Source organism: Pan troglodytes, chromosome 4, assembly GCF_028858775.2.
Source record: "Pan troglodytes isolate AG18354 chromosome 4, NHGRI_mPanTro3-v2.0_pri, whole genome shotgun sequence".
Classification (NCBI taxonomy): Eukaryota; Metazoa; Chordata; class Mammalia; order Primates; family Hominidae; genus Pan; species Pan troglodytes.
Window position 1 is genome coordinate 59,986,555 of NC_072402.2, and position 21,595 is coordinate 60,008,149.

Genomic DNA, 21,595 nt, shown 5'->3' on the forward strand with positions numbered 1-21,595 from the left:
GGGTTTGAGTCTTAGCTTCACCACTCATTGTGGCCTTGGGGAAATCACTTAACCTCTCTACTTGACCTCTTTGTATTTAAAATTTGAACAGCAGCACTTTCCTTGCAGTGATTGTGAAAAGCAGAAATAATGCCTCACAGTATACGGTGTGAAACAGGCATTAAGCAACTATGACTATTGCTATTTAAACAGAGCTGCCTCTCTGGCACGATGCAAGATCAGAAGAGGAATGTGCACTTTCTGGAAAAGCCTGGCTTTGGACAAGATCTAGGCAGTAAATACAAACATTGGGGAGCTATTAAGGACATGCTAATATGGGTGGAGTCTCTGCTGAGGTTCACGCCATGTTCCTCCTGGATTCACACATGCCTGGACATTCCTGGAAGATGGTCCTCCTTTTGGGAAAGGCGTATTTTAGGGATATAAAGCCTGGCATACTGGCTTGGTTCAAGGTAATAGACCCACATCAGAAAGTAAAACTCATAAACTTCACACTTTTCTCAAAATCAGAACATTTCTGGTCTAGCCCCCCACAGTTGGCTCCTAAAGAAGAGACGCTGTAGGAACATGTAAGACTAAGAATATGACTGTCAGGCAGCCCAGAAGGCAGGTTTTGGATGGTCCAGAGGAGAGCACAAGAAAGTGTTATGGTGCCTTCTGGTTGGGGTTGAGATTGGAGTTGTATGGAGTCCAGAAAAAACAGAATTTGCACTGTGGCCACCTCGCCCCAATCTGGGCAGAAGAAGGAGAGGGAGGCATCACATTTGGTGGGTGTGAGAGAGACAGAGAAGGGTCAGTGCCAACAGCTCCAGCAGCAGGGGATACATTTTGTGGCTTTGAAGCATAGCCATAGCAGGTTGGAGGTGTCAGTGTCCTCATTGGGGTGGGTCCATCGTGCCCCAACACAAACATCACTGCAGGGAGCTGTAGCAGGGGGAAGCTGAGTGCAGGGTCATATGGTAGCTGAAAGGGCCATATGGTGAGCACACATGTGCCATCCCCTGGGGGTTCCCAGGAGCAGCTATAGGGATTCTGCAGTGTTGATGAGGGGCAGGGCCAGACAGACCCTGCTGGTTACTCTAACTTTGCCCAGAGTAGTGTGACCAAGGAAACTCAGGCTACACAAATTCATCACATCCTCCAGGACACTACACAACTGCTTCAAAGCCGGGAGTTCATTGATTACATTGTACCTTTAAGAAACCACGACTTAATGTTGTTATGCCTTTGCCTTTTGCCAGGGATAATTGAGAATGTTTCATATATACTATAAAACTTCCTATAATGACAAATTCTATTATGATGTTTAAAACCATATGTAAAACAAACCCTCCTGATTACTTTCTCTTACTATTCTAGGAATGTTTGTCTCTCATGTTGCACTAGCACACTTCCTTCCTTCCTTTTTCTTTCTTTTTTTTTTTCTTTTTAATGAGCTAAACAATTTATGAGGTTTCTTTTTGCCTTGGCCACCAGGAGGGTAATAGTTAAGTGTGGTGCTCAGTTAGTTTAACTTTCTTTAGCATAGACAGATTTTATATTAAAACTACCTCTCACCCCTCTTGTCATCAACATGGCTCTTGTTTGGGGTGTTGTGGTTATCATTGTTGTTTTTGTCATTATTTTGATATGTCTTTTCAGTAAGCCACTTACAATACTTGTTGGAATTAGCTTGTGGATGGCCCAGAATTTATTTCATAAATGCACTAATTGCTGAGAGAATCTGTAAAAATTGAATCTTTCTCAGGGCAGAAAACTCTTTTAAACCTCATATCATTTTTCTCCTAGGCATTAGGAGTTGAGAATAATGCTGCCTTTTTCTCAGTATATTTTCATATGAGGCAATTCTTTGCTCTGTCAAATAGATTTATTTTCTTTATCAGGCAGAAATGTGGGCAAAAGAAAATGATCTCATTGCATATGATTCCTGACACAATACCCGGGACTCCAGACTGCAGGAAAATTTGGTTTCACAAATGACTTGGGAAATCTTTTTGGTTTTGAACATCTGTTCAAAGAAATCTTCTTTGGAAGTGTTCACTGTTGTTACTTCCTCAATGGCAACACAGACATGCTCTTGTCCTGATCCTTATATTACTATTGAATATGGAAGGACTAGTGTTCAGGTACTTGCTCCAGCTTTTATAAAAAGAAAAAAATGTATTCAATGATAACGTTTACTTACTGAAGTCGGTAAATTTCTAAGTCTCTATTTATAAGAATAAGCACAAACCAGCTGGGCACAGTGGCTCATGCCTGTAATCCCAGCAGTTTGGGAGGCTGAGGTGGGAGGAGAACCTGAGGTCAGGAGTTCAAGACCAGCCTGACCGACATGGTGAAACCCTATCTCTATTAAAAATACAAAAATTAGCTGGGCATGGTGCCCGTGCCTGTGATCCCAGCTACTCAGGAGGCTGAAGCCGGAGAATTGCTTGAACCTGGGAGGCAGAGATTGCAGTGAGCCAAGATCACACCATTGCACTCCAGCCTGAGTGACAAGTACAAAACTCCACCTCAAAAAAAAAAAAAAAAAAAAGGCAGAAATCAGTGTATAGCTCAAAGAGCTTTTGCTGTAAACGCACTCATAGAACCATGACCATGATCAAACAAACGAAAAGTTACCAGCACCCCAGTAGCTGTCCTCTTGCCCCGACCCCAATCCCTATATCCTCCCAAAAGGTAAACATAACCCTGCTTTCTGACACCATTATTGCTTGCCTGTTTTTAATCTAGGTAAAAGTAATCATTCAGTATTTGCTTTTCTATGTACTTTTCATGAGTTTCAGCCTCACGGTTGCATGTAGCAATTATTCATTCATTTTTATTGCTCTATATTAGCATTTAATTATGTAAACACACCTCAAGTCTTCTATCCACTGTACTCTTGGTTTCCACTTTCATTTTTCCAGTTTTTCTCCCTTACATATAATGCTGCAATGAATATTCTTGTATTTGTTTTTCAGTGAATATACACATGCATATCTTTTGTGGATAGACCTATTTGTTCTGGGCCACAGGTTTTATATATGTTCAACTTTAGTAGATACTAGAAAACAGTTTTCCAAAGCGGCTATACCAATTTTCATACTCGCTGGCAGAGTATGAGAGTTCCAGTTGCTCCACATCTTCATCAACATGTGTTACTGTCAATCTTTGTAATGTTAGTCATCTTGGTGATAACCAGTGAAGTTAGATGCCTTATCTTATGTTTATTGGCCATTTGGATATGCTTCTTTTATGAAATGCTCGTTCAAGTCTTTTGTTCATTCTTTTACCTTATAGCAATGTCACGAAGATACTTTCTTATGTTTTCTTTAGGAGCTTTGTTTATTTTACATTTAGGTTCATAGTCCAAATATAATTATGTATGAGGTACAGGTTAATATTTATTTTTTCTGTGTAAGAATACAATTGACCTAGCATTATTTATTACAAAGATAATCCTTTTGCCACTACTCTACAGTGCTATTTTTATCATAAAATCAATTGTTCATATATGTGTAGGTCTGTTTATGGGCTCTTTAATATGACCCATTGTTCTAGTTGTCTTCCTTTCATCAATTAATATAATTTTGAGTTGGGAACATTGGTCTATAAGACCTGATGCTCAGGAATGCCTGACTGTAGGTAACAGGAAGGCTTATAAAATGATTGAATGGAGAAAATCCACTGAAATATTACAACCAGAAAGAATAGTAGAGATCATTTAATCTAATTCCCTTATCTTAAAAATGAGAAAGCAGGTCTACCCAGGTGTGCTAGATATCTCTACTCCACCTGTTATTCCCTTGGAGATGGGCCTCCAAGGTTCACATCAATGGGCTCCCTTATTTTCTGATTTCTGGTTGGTTCAGCTTATAGGGAGCATTGATTTGAGGATGCAGAAGGGTGAGGGGTCAGATATTTATTTTCTTAGCTACGTCCCTGCAGGCTGCTAGTTCTTTCCATAGAAAGTTATGGCTCCTGATGGGAGGCCCTCAAAGAACACTCTTCTTCCAGATACCAATTAACGTCTCCTTTCTTTTGCCCCAGGCCTGGAGTGGTAACACTTTCTCACTGTTACTAGTCCCAGGGTACTGCACTGGGATTCTGATGACACATGACTAAAGGCATTTATGTTCCAAACTGGAAGATAGGAGACAGAATCCAAAGAAAGGGCACATTGCATCCATCTCTTAACAAAGGTTTCTAGAATCTACCACATGACACTTCCACTCAAATTTCATTGACTGTAACATGATCACTTGGCCATAGCTGGCTATAAAGCTGAGAAATGTTCCAGTTAGCTAAGTGTCAAGGTAAAAATCTTATAAGTTAAAAATATCACTAGGGAATAGCAAGCAGTCTCTGTCACCCATGCCATTTAATTCAAGTCTAGCCATTAAACACATATTCAGTGCCACTCCGGGCCATCATGATTCTGAGATTCAGAAATGAATAGTGCATGATCTTGGTCCAGTCTAATGCAGGATGGAGATTCCTACCTCCAGAAAATGACTGTGCCATACCTATGCTTTGCATTTGGGATTCAAGAGGGCACGAGACAGTGTCCCTGTCTTCAGATAGATGACCATGAAGACGTATCTGTTAGAACTCTTAGTAAATACAAGTTACCCAGGGAGACACAGACAGGAGTAGAAGAAGAAAACTGTTCTCTCAAGGAAGACCAGGAGTTTACCACAGAGACAAAGAGAAGACAGACCTTTCAGGCTCAGAAGCAGCAAGAGAAAGATACAAGGAATGAAAGCATAGTGTTTCAAGGGATCAGCAAGAATTCCAGGGATCTTGGAACATAACCTGCATAAAGGGGAGTGAGTAAGGATGAGGCTGGACAAGTCCACAGTGGCCAAGAAAGGTAGACTCTTGTGTGCCAAGCACAGGCATTTCACAAATGCCTCCACCCACCCATCCTCCAATCTCTTCTGTAGTACTTGCCTGTGGAAGATTCCCACTAAGCCACCAATGAACAGTAACGTCACATCTAGAAATAACGTCAAGCTCAGGCCCAATTTTCATCCCTCGATGAATTTATCAGAGATACAAATCTTGAAATTTCAGCCCCTTTCTTGGCTTGAACTATCTGATGGAATTCTGGAATAACTTACTTGGCCAGACTCACTCTCAACCTTGGGAAAAAAAGCAAGCAGGTGAGGGGAGAGGTGCAAGAGGACTCTTATACCCATTCATTTAAAAATTGCTCCAAATGGCTTATTTTCCAAAAAAAACAAATATTTTAAATGAAATTTTTTTTTCTTCCCACAGATATATTCTGGAAAAGAAGAGGAGGAGGAAGAAGAATGACTGTAAAGGAAGGAGCAGTACTGTTTTCATGAGGACCTACTATGTGCCAGACATTATTCTAGGTGCTGGGGCTACCATGGTGAGCAAGACAGTCCCTGCTGCCTCTAGGAGTTCATATTCGAATGGAAGAAAACTATTTAAAATTGTACTTATTATCTCAAATTTTTTCAGGTATTGATAAATACTATGAAGAGTATAAAATGACACAGTAAAGAGTGATTGAAGACTCTTTAGTTGGGGTTTGAAGAAGTTCTAAGAGGTGACAGTTGAGTTATGACCTTGTATTAGTTTCCTATTGCTGCCATGGTAAATTACCAAAATTTAATGACTTAATCCTACAAATTTATGAACTCATAATTCTGAAAGTCAGATGTCCAACAGAGGTCTCATTAAGCTAAAAGCAGGTTGTCAGCAGGGCTGCATTCTCTCTGAGGGTCTAGGAAGAACCCATTTCCCTACCTTTTCCTGCATTGAGAGGATGTCAGCAGTCCTTCCTGTGGTCCTCTTCCTCCAACTGCAAAACCAGCAGATTAGCATCCTCAGACCCTTTTGTGCTTCTGATACTCACTTTCCTGTCTTCTTACACTTAAAAGGACCCTTGTGAATACATTGGACCTACCTAGATAATCCTCCCATCTCTACATCCTTAACTTAATCACGTCAGTAAAGTTCCAAGGATTAGGACGTCATCAGGGTTCGGGGGTAGGAGGGCATGGGGGCAGAAGAGGGTTGTTATTCTACCTATCATAGATCTAAATGATGGAACAAAGGCAGCTATGTGAAGATCTTAGGAAAAACCATTCCAAGCAGAAGGAAAAGTAATGCGAAGAACCCGCAGTGAGAATGAACATAGCACTTTTAAGGGACAGAAATATGAAAACGAGGCCACATCTCTGGAATCTAGTTTTCTCTGTTATATCCTAGAAAGGAGTTTTGTTCTGTGGGCATGTCACATCTCAGAAATCAGAGAGAAGCACAGCAAAGCCCCCCAGCTCAGATAACAAGGCTGGCAGGTATTTGCTTATACACAGACTTGCTTGTAGCCTATCTCTGACACTTTGCCAAATTCTTCAAAATCTTACATTCTATTAAAAAATAACAAACCGAGTGCTATTTTTAATACATTTGAAAGTTTTCACTGGAAATACCCACCTTTTGATTTGATGTTGGAACCCATTGGCATTGATTTTTCAAATATACCACCATTGATTCTCTACCAGCACATCAGATCTCCAGCTGAAGGAAGGTAGACTCTGAAGAATAAAATGACGGCTCAGAGAAGGTTTAAAATGTCTAGAAAATAGATGTTTCTCTTTCCACATGGATATGTGGTTCTTTTAAAAAGTGAAAGCATACAGTTTGAATCGTAAAGTAAAATAAATCAAACTGTATTCTACAAATCTCACAGAATAGATGTTTTCAATATTCCACATTAGCAGGACAATGGAGCAAGAAGGTCAAAACTGAACTTCTCCAGGGTTTATTTTTTGCTGTTGGTTCTCTCACACCAACTGAGCTAATCAAGCTTGTCCAACCTGTGTATAAGTTGCTGCCCTGCATGAAATCAATTGGACACCCTGTCAGGGTGTATGGTATCAAAGGAGATGAGACAGTACATCAGGATGTTCACATACAAAGGAGTCAACTAATCGCTGATGAATGACCAAGTGAGGGATGCTGGGGTCCATTCCCGCTGGACAAACCGAGCCTCCTTACCTGCTATTCTTTACGATGTGGCAACTCTCTTTTCTTTTCTATTTTCTTTACTCGTTCATTTTAATATTTTTAATATTGCTAACATAAAACCTTTTGAAATATAATATGTAAAAGACACCATCATCCCCAATATATTCTTCCCAAAAGCAACAATTATTAACTGTTTCCTTTGAGTCTTTTCAGAATTGTCCTTCTACATAACATAATATAGTATAGTATTGTATCAGGTCATAATACATCTTATCATATCTGTTTTCCCCTGTGAATGGTGTCACACTGCACGCATTGTTGTGCAACTTGCATTTTTTTCACTTTGCTCAGTACGCTGGGCGACCTTCCATGGCAGCAAGTCAGCATTTTGAAAATGCCCCATGCAGAAATGCAGACTTCATGCTTTCTCTGTGGTTCACTGTTTGTGGCTAAAGAAGAAAGTTACTGAAATGTGTCCAGACCATCGCTTTCAAGAGAAAGGAATCTATTGTGTATGTAACTGACTTCATCCCAACGTATGATTTTGATTTGTCAGTTAGGATATTATTTTCCTTATCACATCATCTGAGATAATTAAAGGACTCTGAAATGTCGCCTTCATTCCTCTGATAACTTGTGAACAGAACTCTTGAAAGGCTTTCAAACTTGTGTCTCAGTACATATCCATTTTAACACCCCAGGTCAAGTAATTTTTCTAAGAGAATGTATTACAAAATGAGCTACAACGTGAATTCATTACCATAAATTATGAAACAAGAGGTCATCGTGCTTGTGAACTTAGAAGAAACTTTAAAAAACAGAATGAATATTTCTTCATAAATCTTATAATGTTATGATCCACTTTGCATTTAGAAGGACATAAAAACGGTATGAATTCCTCCTAGTGTATTTGGCAATTCCCTCTTCAAAGTGGTACCAGTGCCTTAAATAAGGGATTAAATTAAGATTTTTATTAATAGCACACGAAACATAGTTTTGAAAAGTGATGAATCTGGCCAGGCGCGGTGGTTCACGCCTCTAATCCCAACACTTTGGGAGGCCGAGACAGGCAGATTGCTTGAGGTCAGGAGTTTGAGACCAGCCTGGCCAACATAATGAAAGCCAGTCTCTACTAAAAATACAAAAAATTAGCCGGGCATGGTGGCGCGTGCCTGTAATCCCAGCTACTCGGGAGGCTGAAGCAGGAGAATTGCTTGAACCCGGGAGGCAGAGGTTGTAGTGAGCCAAGATTGTGCCATTGCACTCCAGCCTGGGCAACAGTGTGAGACTCCATCTCAAAAAAAAAAAAAAAAAAAGGGAAAGAAAAGTGATGAATCTAAGTTAATGTCCAAAGCACTAAAGCCACATTGAATGAATCTAAGTGAATTTTCCCCTTTCTTAAGCAAAGCCAACTTCAGTGTGGCCTTAGTGTTTTGAGGAGACAATGTTACTCTTTATGGAACTCTCATCCCCGTGAACACAAAAATGCAAAACTTTTTTTGTTATTGTTGTTGTTGTTTTTTCCAAACGCAGAACTTTTATCAGTTTGTTTTGTCAGGCCCTTAGAACTGTTTTTAAAAGAAAATTAATAAATCTCTGCTTTGGGATATATCACACTCTCTTAAAAAGGAAAAATATGACCTGAACTAACCTATTCTTCCTGCCAGCAATAGCCCAACCTAAACCAGATATATTCTGTGGTGTATGGTATATGGGCTTTATGACCAAGCAGACCTGTTTCATTTTGTTTTGTTTTGTAGCCACTTTTTTGAGATAAAATTCACATGCCGTACAATTCACTCAAACTTGGTTTTGAGTCCAAGTTTTTCAACTTCTCTAGGCTTCAGTCTTCTTATCTGTAAAATGGTAATAATAGCACAACCCTCTGATTTGCTGTGCAAATGAGATGCTTGTGTTCAGTCTATCCCATGGCTAAATAAATGAAAGCATAGCAGACAGAATAGTTTTTCATTTTTTACACACTCAACTTGGTCATTGAACTTTATAAGCAATCAGATCTCTGATTCTGATTTTCCACTTTGACAGTGAAAACCTTAATTCTGTTAATTTATGTTAATTTCAGGTACCAAATCTAGCTTAATTGAGTACTTTATCAGTCTCTGCTGATTAAACACTCGATCAGTGAAAGATTCTGCCCCTCCCCTGCCTTTGGATGGACCTGGGTTCACAGGCAGCGACTATGGCAGTGTGGCTGGTTTGCATCTGTCCACTGGTGCTGCTGCAGTGGAGACTTCCATCTGGCCTCGTGGGATGGGCAGTGCAAGGAGATGGAGGTTCCAGGGATCTTGCTGGTTTCCTCTGTCATCTTGGGCCCCAGGAGCCACTTGTTGCTGTCTCGATGCCCTCCAAATATTCAGGGCAACAGGGGGCATCTGTAGGGCTTTGTCTCTCAAGGGGCCCTGGCAGAAAATGAGGTAGAGGTCCACTGTCACTCTTTTTTTTTTTGAGACGGAGTCTCTCTCTGTTGCCCAGGCTGGAGTGCAGTGGTGCAATCTCGGCTCACTGCAACCTCTGCCTCCCGGGTTCAAACTATTCTCCTGCCTCAGCCTCCTGAGTAGCTGGGACTACAGGTGCGTGCCACCACGCCTGGCTAATTTTTTGCATTTTTAGTAAAGACGGGGTTTCACCGTGGTAGCCAGGATGGTCTCAATCTCCTGACCTCGTGATCCGCCCACCTCGGCCTCCCAAAGTGCTGGGACTCTTGAACGCCAAACTGTAAGCTCCCTTCAGCACTCGTATGGAGGTAGGAGTGGAAGCAGGGCATTTCACCATTGCACCTGACTTCCTTCTCTCTCCAAATTCTCTCTGCTCCCCTCTCTTGTTCAGGTTTGCTGGGGAGCACAAGAAGCTGCGATTTTTGTTCTGCTGATTTCCATTAACACCCCCTACCCACCCCACCTTCACCCCTGGCAAATAGACGCCACTAAATGGAGGTGAGCATGAGGAAGAAAAATGGAGCAGGCCCAGCAGGTTGACGTGTCTGATTTGCCACTACAGTCACAGTGGTATTTCACATTATGTTCTACATATTTGATGGTTATCTTACCTCTACCATCACAAAAAAATTCCGCATTTCTTTCTCTGGATGCAGATTTTGTTACTTATTTTTTTCTCTTGCAAGATGAAATCTGAAGGAATTCATGATTCTAGTTTATGACTCTTTGCCCTCACCTCTTGCCTCCACTCTTTGATCTCTGATACCCTGTGTATGAGGTACTGCCCTGTATGAAATCCTATGGGTTGAATAGACCCTTCCAGGGGTGTCCAATCTTTTGGGTTCCCTGGGCCACATTGGAAGAAGAAGAATTGTCGTGGGCCATACATAAAATACACTAACACTAGCCGGGTGCAGTGGCTGACGCCTGTAATCCCAGCACTTTGGGAGGCTGAGGCGGGCAGACCACAAGGTCAGGAGATCAAGAGCATCCTGGCCAACATGGTGAAACCCCACTAAAGATACAAAAATTAGCTGGGTGTGGTGGTGCGCACCTGTAGTCCCAGCTACTCAGGAGGCTGAGGCAGGAGAATTGCTTGAACCCAGGAGGCAGAGGTTGCAGTGAGCCAAGATCACGCCACTGCACTCCAGCCTGGTGACAGAGCGAGACTCCATCTCAAAAAAAAAAAAAAAAAAAAAAAAAGAAATACACTAAGACTAACGATAGCTAATGAGTTAAAAAATAAATCCCACAAAAAAATCTCATAATGTTTTAAGAAAGTTTACTAATTTGTGTTGGGCTGCATTCAAAGCTGTCCTGGGCCACATGCTGCTTGCAGCAGGCCTCAGTTTGGATAAGCTTGATTATATGTTGAAATCCTAGCCCCCAGCACCTCAGAATGAGACCTTACTTGGGAACAGTGTCATTGAAGATATAATTAGCTCAGTTAAGATGAGGACATACTAATATGTGGTGGGCCCTAATCTAATATGACTGATGCTTTATATAAAACAGGGAAACTTGCAGCTACTTGGGAGGCTGAGGTGGGAAGATCGCTTGAGCCCAGGAGGTCGAGGCTGCGGTGAACCAAGATTGTGACACTGCACTCCAGCCTGGGCAACAGATGCTGTGTGAAGATGAAGGCAGAGATCAGGCTGATGCTTATGGAAAGCCAGAGATTGCCAACAAACCACCAAAAGCTAGGAGAGAGGCCTGGAACAGATTCTCTCTGAGTCCTCAGAAGGAACCAACCCTGCCAACACCGTGATCTTGGACTTCTAAACCCCAGAACTGTGAAATAATAAATGTCTGATGTCTAAGCCAGCCAGTTTGTGGTAGTTTGTTACAGCAGCCCTAGAAACCTAACATATGGTACATATGGTTTTGTCTTCCCAACCCACTTATTTTTCTGGGAAATCTCTCTCCCTCCCCAACTACTGCAGGAGCAGCCATGTTGATCAACATGGCCACCTGCCACTGGTAGAGTTCATTGAAAGCTGGCATTTGAAACCAGAGAACAAGTCTTCAGTGACTAAAGCTGAAAAGTATGAAACTCAGGAACTGCCAACAACCATGTTTTCTACAGCAAAAAGAAAGCCAGTCTTCGGAAGACAAAGCTGGCATCCAGAGCGGCAGAGGTGAGGCAAGGGGAGAGAGCTGAGAGTTTCCTGCTTCAGCTCCATTGGTGCCCGAGGCCTCAGCTCTATCCAAACTTGGCTGTGACTTGAATTCCAGGACACTAAAGTGGCTGTCCAGTAAATTCTTTTTTTTTTTTTCTCAAGCCAATTCATAAACAGTCTGCGGTACTTACAACTCAGACTTCTATTTAACATCTTCTCCATAACTCACTCAGTCTCATTTTTCATAAGTGGAAGTTTGCTGCTCTAAGTAACTATGTCCTTACCAGACATGGGTGCAGGATCGAGAAAAGAGCATTAATAAAAATTAATGTTAGTCAAGAAATATGGCCGGACGCAGTAGCTCACGCCTGTAATCCAGTACTTTGGGAGGCCAAGGTGGGCAGATCACTTGAGGTCAGGAGTTCGAGACCAGCCTGGCCAACATGGTAAAACCCTGTCTCTACTAAAAATACAAAAAAATTAGCCAGGGGTGGTGGCAGGTGCCTGTAATCCCAGCTACTCCAGGAGGCTGAGGCACAAGAATAGCTTCAACCCAGGAAGCAGAGGCTGCAGTAAGCTGAGATTGCACCACAGCACTCCAGCCTGGGTGGCAGAGAGAGACTCCATCTCAATTTAAAAAATAAATAAATAAAAAGTTAGTCAAGAAATATATAACAAGTTTTGTTAAACTTTCTTTCTTAGATGAAACTTTAAACCATCATAAACTACAAGAAATTAGATTGATTTCTTTGCCTTTTAGATTAAAATCCAAAATAATTCATTAGCAAGCAACTTTTATCTTTCCTTAACAGATGGGTATGTTTTTTAACCTCTGAACACACCATAGTTCCTTCATTAAGACAAAGAGTCATTTTGCAGAGTTGATTGGGATATCTGTGAAGGAATCATTTCAACAATTACGCTTTCGTTAGCTTTATTTTTATTATTTATTTATTTTATTATTAATTATTATGAGAAATGCAGTCATACTATCGTTAACCAGAGTGGTCTCAAAGTCCTGGCCTCAAGCAATCCTCCTGCCTCAGCCTACCAAAGTGCTGGGATTACAGGTGTGATCCACCATGCCCAGCTAGCTTTATTATTAAAGGATATATTAGTCCTATGATAAGTTTCAAATGCCTGGCATTTTTCCTGAGAAAATAGTTACTATTTAGAATGTTAACAATAAGGAATTTTTCTGTCTGCCCATTACCACATTTTTTTTAAATCTCAGAAAATAAGTACTTAATCTTAATTCAGATTTACACACTTCTTAATGACTTCTGATGTCTAGAGATACAGTCTCAAAGGCTACCAGCTTCATGTCAGAAAAGAACAAGCAAATAAAAGTTGATCCTGGAGACTAGGAAATAAAATTCAGCAATTCTCATGCTATTTTGTATACTAATCAGGGAATGCATTAATTTTCTGTTGCTGCATAATTACAATTTACCCCAGAACTTAATGGCTTAAAGCAGCATTCAATATTTATGATCTCATATGGTTTCTGTGAGACAGGAATTCGAGAGTGATTCAGATGGGTAGTTCTGGCTCAAAGCTTCACGTGAGGCTGCAGTCAAGATATCAGCCAGGGGTGGAGTCTCCAGAAGGATTGACATGCACTGAGGCCTTCACTTCCAAGGCGGCTTGCTTACTCGTTCATATGGCTGGCAAGTTGATGCCGACTGTTGGCAAGAGGCCTCAGTCCCCACCACGTGGACCTTTTCATTGTGCTGCTTGAGTGTCCTCATGACATGACAGCTGGATTCACCCAGAGTAAGTGATCCAAGAGAGAGCAAAGATAGAAGCTGCAATTTTTTAATTACCTAGCCTTGTAATTAGGTGCCACATACTGTCATTTGCACAATATCCTATTGGTTATACAGGTCAGCCATATTCAACATGAGAAGGTGACAATACTGGGAGGTAAAACTCATTAGGGGGTATCTTGGAGGTTTCCTAGTCTTACTCTGGGTATTCATGAGAAAAACATTATTATGTTAAAAAGTATGGAAAATGTTTTCAAAATTAATACACCTAAGAAAACTTCAACAACATTCATAATAGAGCCATAAAATTCTAGAATCAGAAAGAAACTTGGTTATCAACCAGTGTAACTTGGTCATGGAGACTGAGTCTCTGAAAGGTGAGAATTTTTTTAACTTTATATAGCAAATTAGTGACTGGATGAGGCTTAGATCCAGGCCTCTTTACTTCTGGTTAGGGCCGGTGGTGAACAGGCTGGCTTGGAAATTAACATCCGTTCCAATCTCCTTATAGTATGGCTTCCTACTGCAGCGGCTGGAGAACCTAAACCATATGATTCGCAAACTCCCTTGCAGCTAGGGTTTTGGATATGATTTGGGTTACGGCAATCAGACTGCAGAAGTGAGATCTGGAAACTGGAAGTGATATAGCAAATAGGCTACTGGAACTTGTGCCGCTGCTGTTGGCAAAGGTGGTCATTGCAATGTTGGGTTATACTGTGGCAGAGGTAGCAGAGGTTGTGCTGCTTTGGTTACTACTGGTGACAGCCAAGAGGCAGGACTCAGAGGAGTTACTATGGACCTAGCAGGTGTTGTACGGCTTTAAAGGTAATAGCTAAAATTAGCCTGCAGTCCTAGTTAGCTACTTGGGAGACTGAGGTGGGAGAATCTCTTGAGCCCAAGAGTTTGAGGCTGCAGTGAGCTGTGATTTCACCACTGCACACCAGCCTGGGTGACACAGAAAGATGCCATCTCTAAATAAAATAACACATACAAATATAATAAATAAAACATTTTTTAAAAAGTAGGCTGGGTGCAGTGGCTCATGCCTGTAATCCCAGAACTTTGGGAGGCTGAGGTGGGCAAAGAACGAGGTCAGGAGTTCAAGATCAGCCTGGCCAAAATGGTGAAACCCCGTCTCTACTAAAAATACAAAAATTAGCCAGGTGTGGTGATGCATGCCTGTAATCCCAGCTACTCAGGACGCTGAGGCAGGAGAATCGCTTGAACCCGGGAGGCAGAGGTTGCAGTGAGCTGAGATCGTGCCATTGCACTCCACCCTGGGCAACAGAGCAAGACTCCATCTAAAAATAATAAATAAATAAATAAATAAATAAAAGTAATAGTTGCAGCAGCAGTTTCCTGATCTCTGAAGAGCAAATTAGCTAATGTGTTCCTGGAGCCAAGAATTTCAGCAGCGGTCACCACAATCACAAAGGTGGAGAAGGAATAGCTGGCAGCTCCCATGGAGGACTAGCTCTATGCAGTAGTTCTTGGAGTTGTTCCTGGATTCCAAGCCCAGAGCTGTTATTCCAGTCCAACAATTTTGTAAGCACCTAATTCCCTATATTAAGTCATGTTCTCATGAGACAGCTAGAGCGGTGTCTGTTGTCTGCACCTAAATTCTATTACAGAGCATGCTAATACATAAGAATGAGAAAAGCAGCCTGACCTCTGGAAACTGGCCTGACACTTACAGCTAGGTCTTGTTGTTGTTAGGAACTAGCCTGGCACTTAGAGATGGGTCATAGTGTTCTTCTGTTGAATGTAAACAATTTCTCAGAACATCAGGATCTTCAAGGTCACTCTGTTGACCGTGATAGATCAAGATATAAACAAGACCACTGTGTATCATGTGTGAACACAGACAAAAATATGAGCATTGCCCAAACCACAACAAGGACCAAACATCCCCCTGTTCTTACTAATCTGAGTGACTGCTGTTTCTTTACCAATTACAATCTTAGCCTCCCCTCTTTTTACAGAAGATTAAGATACCCAATCATAGAATTACCCCTTCTTCCTGAGATCATCCAACCCATACAAAAGCCCTATTTCTTTTACTGCTCCCTAAGTCACCTAATGCAAGCCTAAATCCGGTAAGTCCTTTCTAACTCCTTCTTACTAAGAGGGTTCCCCATGGTGTGTGGTTTCCTTCCCTGCAATAGTAATAAACCCAACAGATGTGTTCCTGCTGATCTTTGGCTGAAAGGCATGCTAAAGTTAAAAAAAAAATGTCTGGGTAGTGGTCTTGTGTCACCCAAAGCACAATCATATGTATCAAATGATAAAAAGAAAATTATAAAAGAAAGGATAGACAGTAACATATAAGGCAATTGAAAATTACAGGCAAGCAATTATACAGTGAATTGGACAATAATACAATTTCTTGAATGTGCATTATAGTAGCAGTCTCCAGAGAGACAGAACCAATAAAATATAGATAGATAGATAGATAGATAGATAGATAGATAGATAGATAGACATGAGAGGGGATTTATTAGAATTGGCTTATATGATTATAGAGGCTGAGAAGTCTCATGACATGCTGTCTGTAAGCTGGAAACCCTGGGATGCTGGTAGCATGGCTCAGCCAAAGTCTGAAAGCTTTTACAGAATTAAGAAAGCTGATGGTATAGTTATCAGTCCAAGATTGAGGGCCTGAGGGCCTGAGACCCGGAGGTGGGGGCCTCTGGTGTAAGCTCTGGAGTTTAAAAGCAAGAAAGGCTGGAGTTTTTGATGTCCAAGGTCAGGAGAAGAAGAGTGGCCCAGTTACAGGAAAGAGAGAGAAAACAATCACCTTTTCCCTGCCTTTTTTGTTCTATCAAGTCCCCAGCCAATAGGATGGTGCCCACCCACATTGAGGGCAGATATCCCCGACTCAGTCCACAAACACACAAACCAGTCTCCTCTGAAAGCATTCTCATGAACCTTCCCAGAAGTAATCCTTCACTGGCTCTCTAGGTATTCCTTAATTCTGTCAAGTTGACACCTAAAACTAACTGAAACACTCACACTATGGCAGGCACTCATGACAGTCATTTACGTACATCATTTGACTTAATCATCTAACTACTCTGCAAAATAGGTATTTTAATTCCCATTTTATAGGTGAGAAAAACTGAGGCTCTGCAGTCCAGTGACCTACTTGGCAGAGGCCTACCACCTACTAAATAGCGGTTCTGGTATGCAAACTCAAGTTGCTAACAACTCTGTGTTTCCACCCAGTAATAGAAATAATACAGACATTTCTGAATAAAAACAGTACTAGGTCTTCCACTTCAGTGTTATTTATCAGAATAAGAACACATCTATTCAACAATATGTAATGGGTACCTACTATGAAGGAATGTTTCAAAAAAAATCTTTGATTGGGTGCCCATTTCCTAGTTAAGGCTGAAAGTCAGTTAATAGTTTTTTGATCTCTGTTCTGGGAAAAATATAAAATCCACAAAATGAGAATACAAGTAAGCTACACAAAAATCTCTGTGCCTCTTTCTTAAAAGATAAATTTCATATGAAGTGGACAAATAATGTACCAGCTTGATACTTAACGGTAAAATTAAAGAAATGAGAGGAGTTTACTACACGGAAGAAATGTCATTAATACATACAATGTGAGTTCATGATTGAATTTCAACACCACCAGTCATTTCTGCACTAGGAGAGGTTATAAAAGTGGTTAGCTACTTCCTACATTTTGAAATAATCACGTGGTTGTAAGAAAAAGCCTCTGTGACCATCCCCTCAAGTCTAGGAGAGGGAGGAGTGTCTGGATCAGCTCAGGTATCTGGGGGTAAAAGATGAGCTTTTACAAGCAGAACAAAGAAACCAGCATAATTAATATTTGAACATTGTTTATTTTTATATGGAGAAGACTGAAAAAAGGAAGCATAGTTACCCCTTGACCTGACTCTTGTTACCCTGTGACAACAGAAATTGTTCAAGAAGCTGCCAGAAATCCAGAGTAACTAGAGGGGAAAGGAGGATGTAGGGGATTGTGGTGTATACTTTGGTTATAAGCAACAGAAATCCAACCCCCTTTGACTTAGGCAAAAAGCGGGCTTTATTGGTGGTGGAATCAATGAAAGGGTAGAAACAACTATGTTGCAAGGAAAGCAGGGATGCAACGGACTTCAGGAGTGACTGAACCAGTACCTGGAACATACTAAGCCTTCAATAAATAATGTTAAAGAATGAACTAGAGATTGGAATGAAGCTAAGACTGTCTTTGTCTGGCTTCATCCTTCTCACAGATTCATCTTCCCTGCTTGGGATAATATATGGCCACTGACTGCTTATGAGGCTTACATCCTATAACTTCTGCTGCCAGAGAGTACTAATGTCAAGCACTCTCGGTTCCAGGTGGAAAAATCCCAGGAAAAGACTGATTGGGCCAGCTGGGGTCAGGTTCTTTGCCTCCAGGCCAATTAGCTGTGGCCAGCATGGCAAGGTCACATAGTTCCTACAATGGTCATGTGAATTTCAGTGGGATGTGGGGGCAGGCTTGGGAAGTAGGGAAGGAGGAATCTGGGTACATTAGGGTGCTGTCTTCAACCTGAAAAGAGGGATGGTACTAGAGATAGCCCTTAGGAAACATATTACTGTATCTCTGTATTAGTTTGCTAGGGCTACCATCACAAAGTACCACAAACTAGGTGGCTTACACAACAGAATTTATTTCCTCACAGTTCTGGAGGCGAGAAGTCCAAAAAGATGGTATTAGCAGAGGTGATTTCTTCTGAGTCTTCTCTCCTTGGTGTCTTCTTGTCTTCACATGGTTTTGTCTCTGTGCCTGTCTATATCCTACGGACACCAGTCATGTTGAATTAGGTTCTACCCTAATGATCTCACCTTAACTTAGTTGCCTCTTTAAAGACCTTATCTTTAAATATAATTACATTTTGAGACACTGGGGGTTGAGACTTTAACATATAAATTTAGGACAAGGGGTGGGATGGGGGGAACACAAGTTAGCCCATAACAGTGTCCAATAAGAATATTGTTAAAGATGTTTATTACACAGTGTCTTCTTTAAGTTCTTCTTGATGTATCAGAAAGAGTTGTGTGGCTTCTTTTTAGATGATTGGAACTATAGTTTGCCCAAATGATCGTGTTTTTCCTTTATTACTGGCTTTTCTGAGCCTCATTTGCTGATGTGCAACCCATTTGGAGCAAGTATATAGGACTTCATGGTATGAATTTCTGTGAAGTCCTATTTTACAGCTATATTTTATGTTACTAACTTGGGTTTCCTTTTTCCTTTCTCACACATTTGTAATTTGTCTTACCTTGTTGTATGGCATAAGTATCTGTATATTTTGTGCATACCATTTATGGCAGCAGTCCACAACCTTTTTGGCACCAGGGACTGGTTTTGTGGAAGACAATTTTGCTACAAACGTGGGGGGAGGTTTTGGATGATTCAAGCATGTTACACTTACTGTACAGTTTATTTCTATCATTATTACTTATTCACCATAATGTAGAATCAGTGGGAGCCCTGAGCTTATTTTCCTATAACTAGATGGTCCCATCTGGGGGTGATGAGAGATAGTAACAGATCATCAGGCATCAGATTCTTATAAGGAGCATGCAACCTGGATCCCTCACATGTGCAGTTCACAATAGGGTTCACGGTCCCATGAGAATCTAATGCCACTGACCAGACAGGAGGCAGAGCTCAGCTGGTAATGCTCACTCACCCACCACTCACCTCCTGCTGTGCAGCCGGGTTCCTAGCAGGCCATGGATCCGCAATGGTCCATGGCCTGGGGGTTGGGGACCCCTCCTTTATGGAATAAAGTGAAATATTAATACCTAGATAAATAAGCTCTAATTCATCAACTATAGTTACATAAGTAGAATATTATCAAGAAAAAGCAGGGAAAACTTCCATGCTAATAATAAATATCCTTTGTAATAAGTCACCTCAGATCTTTTTTTGGAAGGAAACAGAACCTATAAAAGACTATATAAATCAGGAAAAAACAAGATGTGTCACAAAACATTTTTTAAAAATCTAACAGTAACTAGGCAAATTGGTGCTTAAATTAACACAAACTGGTAAAAATAAGCATCCCTAAATTGATTTTTCCATATATTTTCCTCAAGGTAGACAAAGTGTAGAAGGAGTCGGATCGTTGCCAGACTGAAAGCATTTTTCTGAGCTCCATCAACTTCTATTAATGGGCAGTGACGCCACTCTGGCCCCAAGCCAGCCACCCATCACACTTCGATTTGTTCGACAGGCTGGCTGGAGGCAGGCATTGCATCAGAAACCTGGCACCATAAACAGCACTGGTTTAAGTAAAGCACCTCCAGAGAGAACTGACTTCTTGTGCCATCAGCAGAGAGCACAGGGCTTCCTCCCAGGGGGCTGCTTGGTGTTGAAAGGCAAACTGACTGGACCCCAAGAAGCAGCACCTCCTAGGGTCTCCGTGGAGCCTCTAAGTCACTGCCCCCCAATCCCCACACTGTGAACAGCTAAAGTAGAAATTAACCCAAACAGCCTGGGAACCGTTGGTTCTATTTCATTTGGTTAATGTGGTGGTCCTCCCAAATGTATTTTCAAAGGTACATGGGCTTTTTCTGAATTATCTGCTTCATAGGCTGTCCCAAATTACATTCAGTGGTGTCTTGGCATGAATTCCAAAATGGCAGTTTAAAGGGAATCCAGCAAGTGACCACAGTGCTCCAAAGGGTGATAGAGGTATCAGTGCTCCTAATGGGGACATGTGTGCTGTGGTATCCTTTCCCAACTAAGTTGGAGCATGGGAGATAAAGAGAGGAAGGTGAGGGGAGGAAAGGGTTTGAAATATCATACAGGCTTCCTAGACCTGAAAAACTCACAAATAGATGAAGTGGAGCATGTAACCCAAGACCACAAGGACTTGTAAAGGCAGAATAAAATATCCCTCCAACAGGCTCATGCAACGCAAACAAGACATTAGGGAAAAACTGAGGACATCTGAAGAAAGCATAGACTTTTGTTAACAATAATGTGTCAATATTGGTTCACTAATTATTACAAATGTACCATCCTATTTTAAAATGTTATTAATAGGGGAAATAGAGTGCAGTAGAGAGAAATTTTATGTACTATTTTTAAAATAATTCTTTAAATCTAAAACTGTTCCCAATTAAAAAGTATTTCTAATATACAGGTACACATACATACACTTCCAATATATTTGCTTTAAAATAATCCAGGAGGCAAGAGGAGATATTGGTGGGGGCATTGTCAGAGGAAACAAGATTAACTATGACTTACTAATGATTAGAACTGGGTGACGGATACATTACATTATCCCTTCTACTTTCATACATATTTGAAATTCTCCATAATAAAAATTTCAAAAATATATGCTCCCATTGTGAACTGAAAAGATAAGTATATAGCATACATTTACGATATATATATACACATCTCTTACAAAAACCACTTTATGTATACATATACTTAGATATATACATATACTTAGACATATACAGCCAGCTCCTTCATATCTGCAAGTTTCACATCTGTGGATTCAACCAACTATGGATCAAAAATATTCGGAAAAATATACAAAACAATTAAAAATAAAAATACAATATAAATAATGCAAATAAAAACAATACAGTATAACAACTATCTACAAATCATTTATATTTTATTAGGTATTATAAGTAATCTAGAGATGATAAAAGTATATAGGAGAATGTGTGTAAATTATATGCAAATACTACACCATTTTATACCAGAGAGACTTGAGCATCCTCAGATTTTGGTATCCATAGGAGTCCTGAAATCAATCCCCCAAGGATATTGGGATGACTGTATGATATTCTGTATATTCATATATGTATATACCAATTTATATATCATATAAACCATTTATATATACATATATGTGTGTGTGTGTATATATATATACACACACACACCCCTATAAAATAGCAAACAGTAAGAAGAGCTTTAGTCCAGGCCACTTTTTTGCTATGTGAGTGTATGCATACTTTGCAGCCAAAGAATAGTGTCTTTTATCGGTGCTACAGACTGTGGACTTTTCGTTTTGCATGACACACCAATCGTATTAGCCTGTGTCAAAGAATATGCTTCAGTGGCTTTCTTTTGATTGGGACGTTAGGCCAAGTCCCAGCACCATCTTCCCACTAGAATCAATGGCACACACCAGGTTCTTCAGTGTGATGAAGTGTGACCCCGATGGGGTCAGAGCCAATGGAGCCATAGCTTTGGAAGGACATTTTTCTCTGTGGTGTT

At 40.8% G+C, this 21,595-nt stretch overlaps 1 long non-coding RNA gene across 1 annotated transcript in view; it reads left to right on the plus strand.

Moving 5' to 3' along the window:
- The window catches only part of LOC104006450 (uncharacterized), a 76,336-nt gene extending 65,068 nt beyond the window's left edge, over positions 1-11,268 (plus strand). The window contains exons 3-4 of the long non-coding RNA XR_008547991.1: positions 5,263-5,380; positions 10,959-11,268. This is a non-coding gene — a long non-coding RNA (uncharacterized LOC104006450). The remainder of the gene's footprint in view (positions 1-5,262; positions 5,381-10,958) is intronic.
- Positions 11,269-21,595: the final 10,327 nt, after the last annotated feature.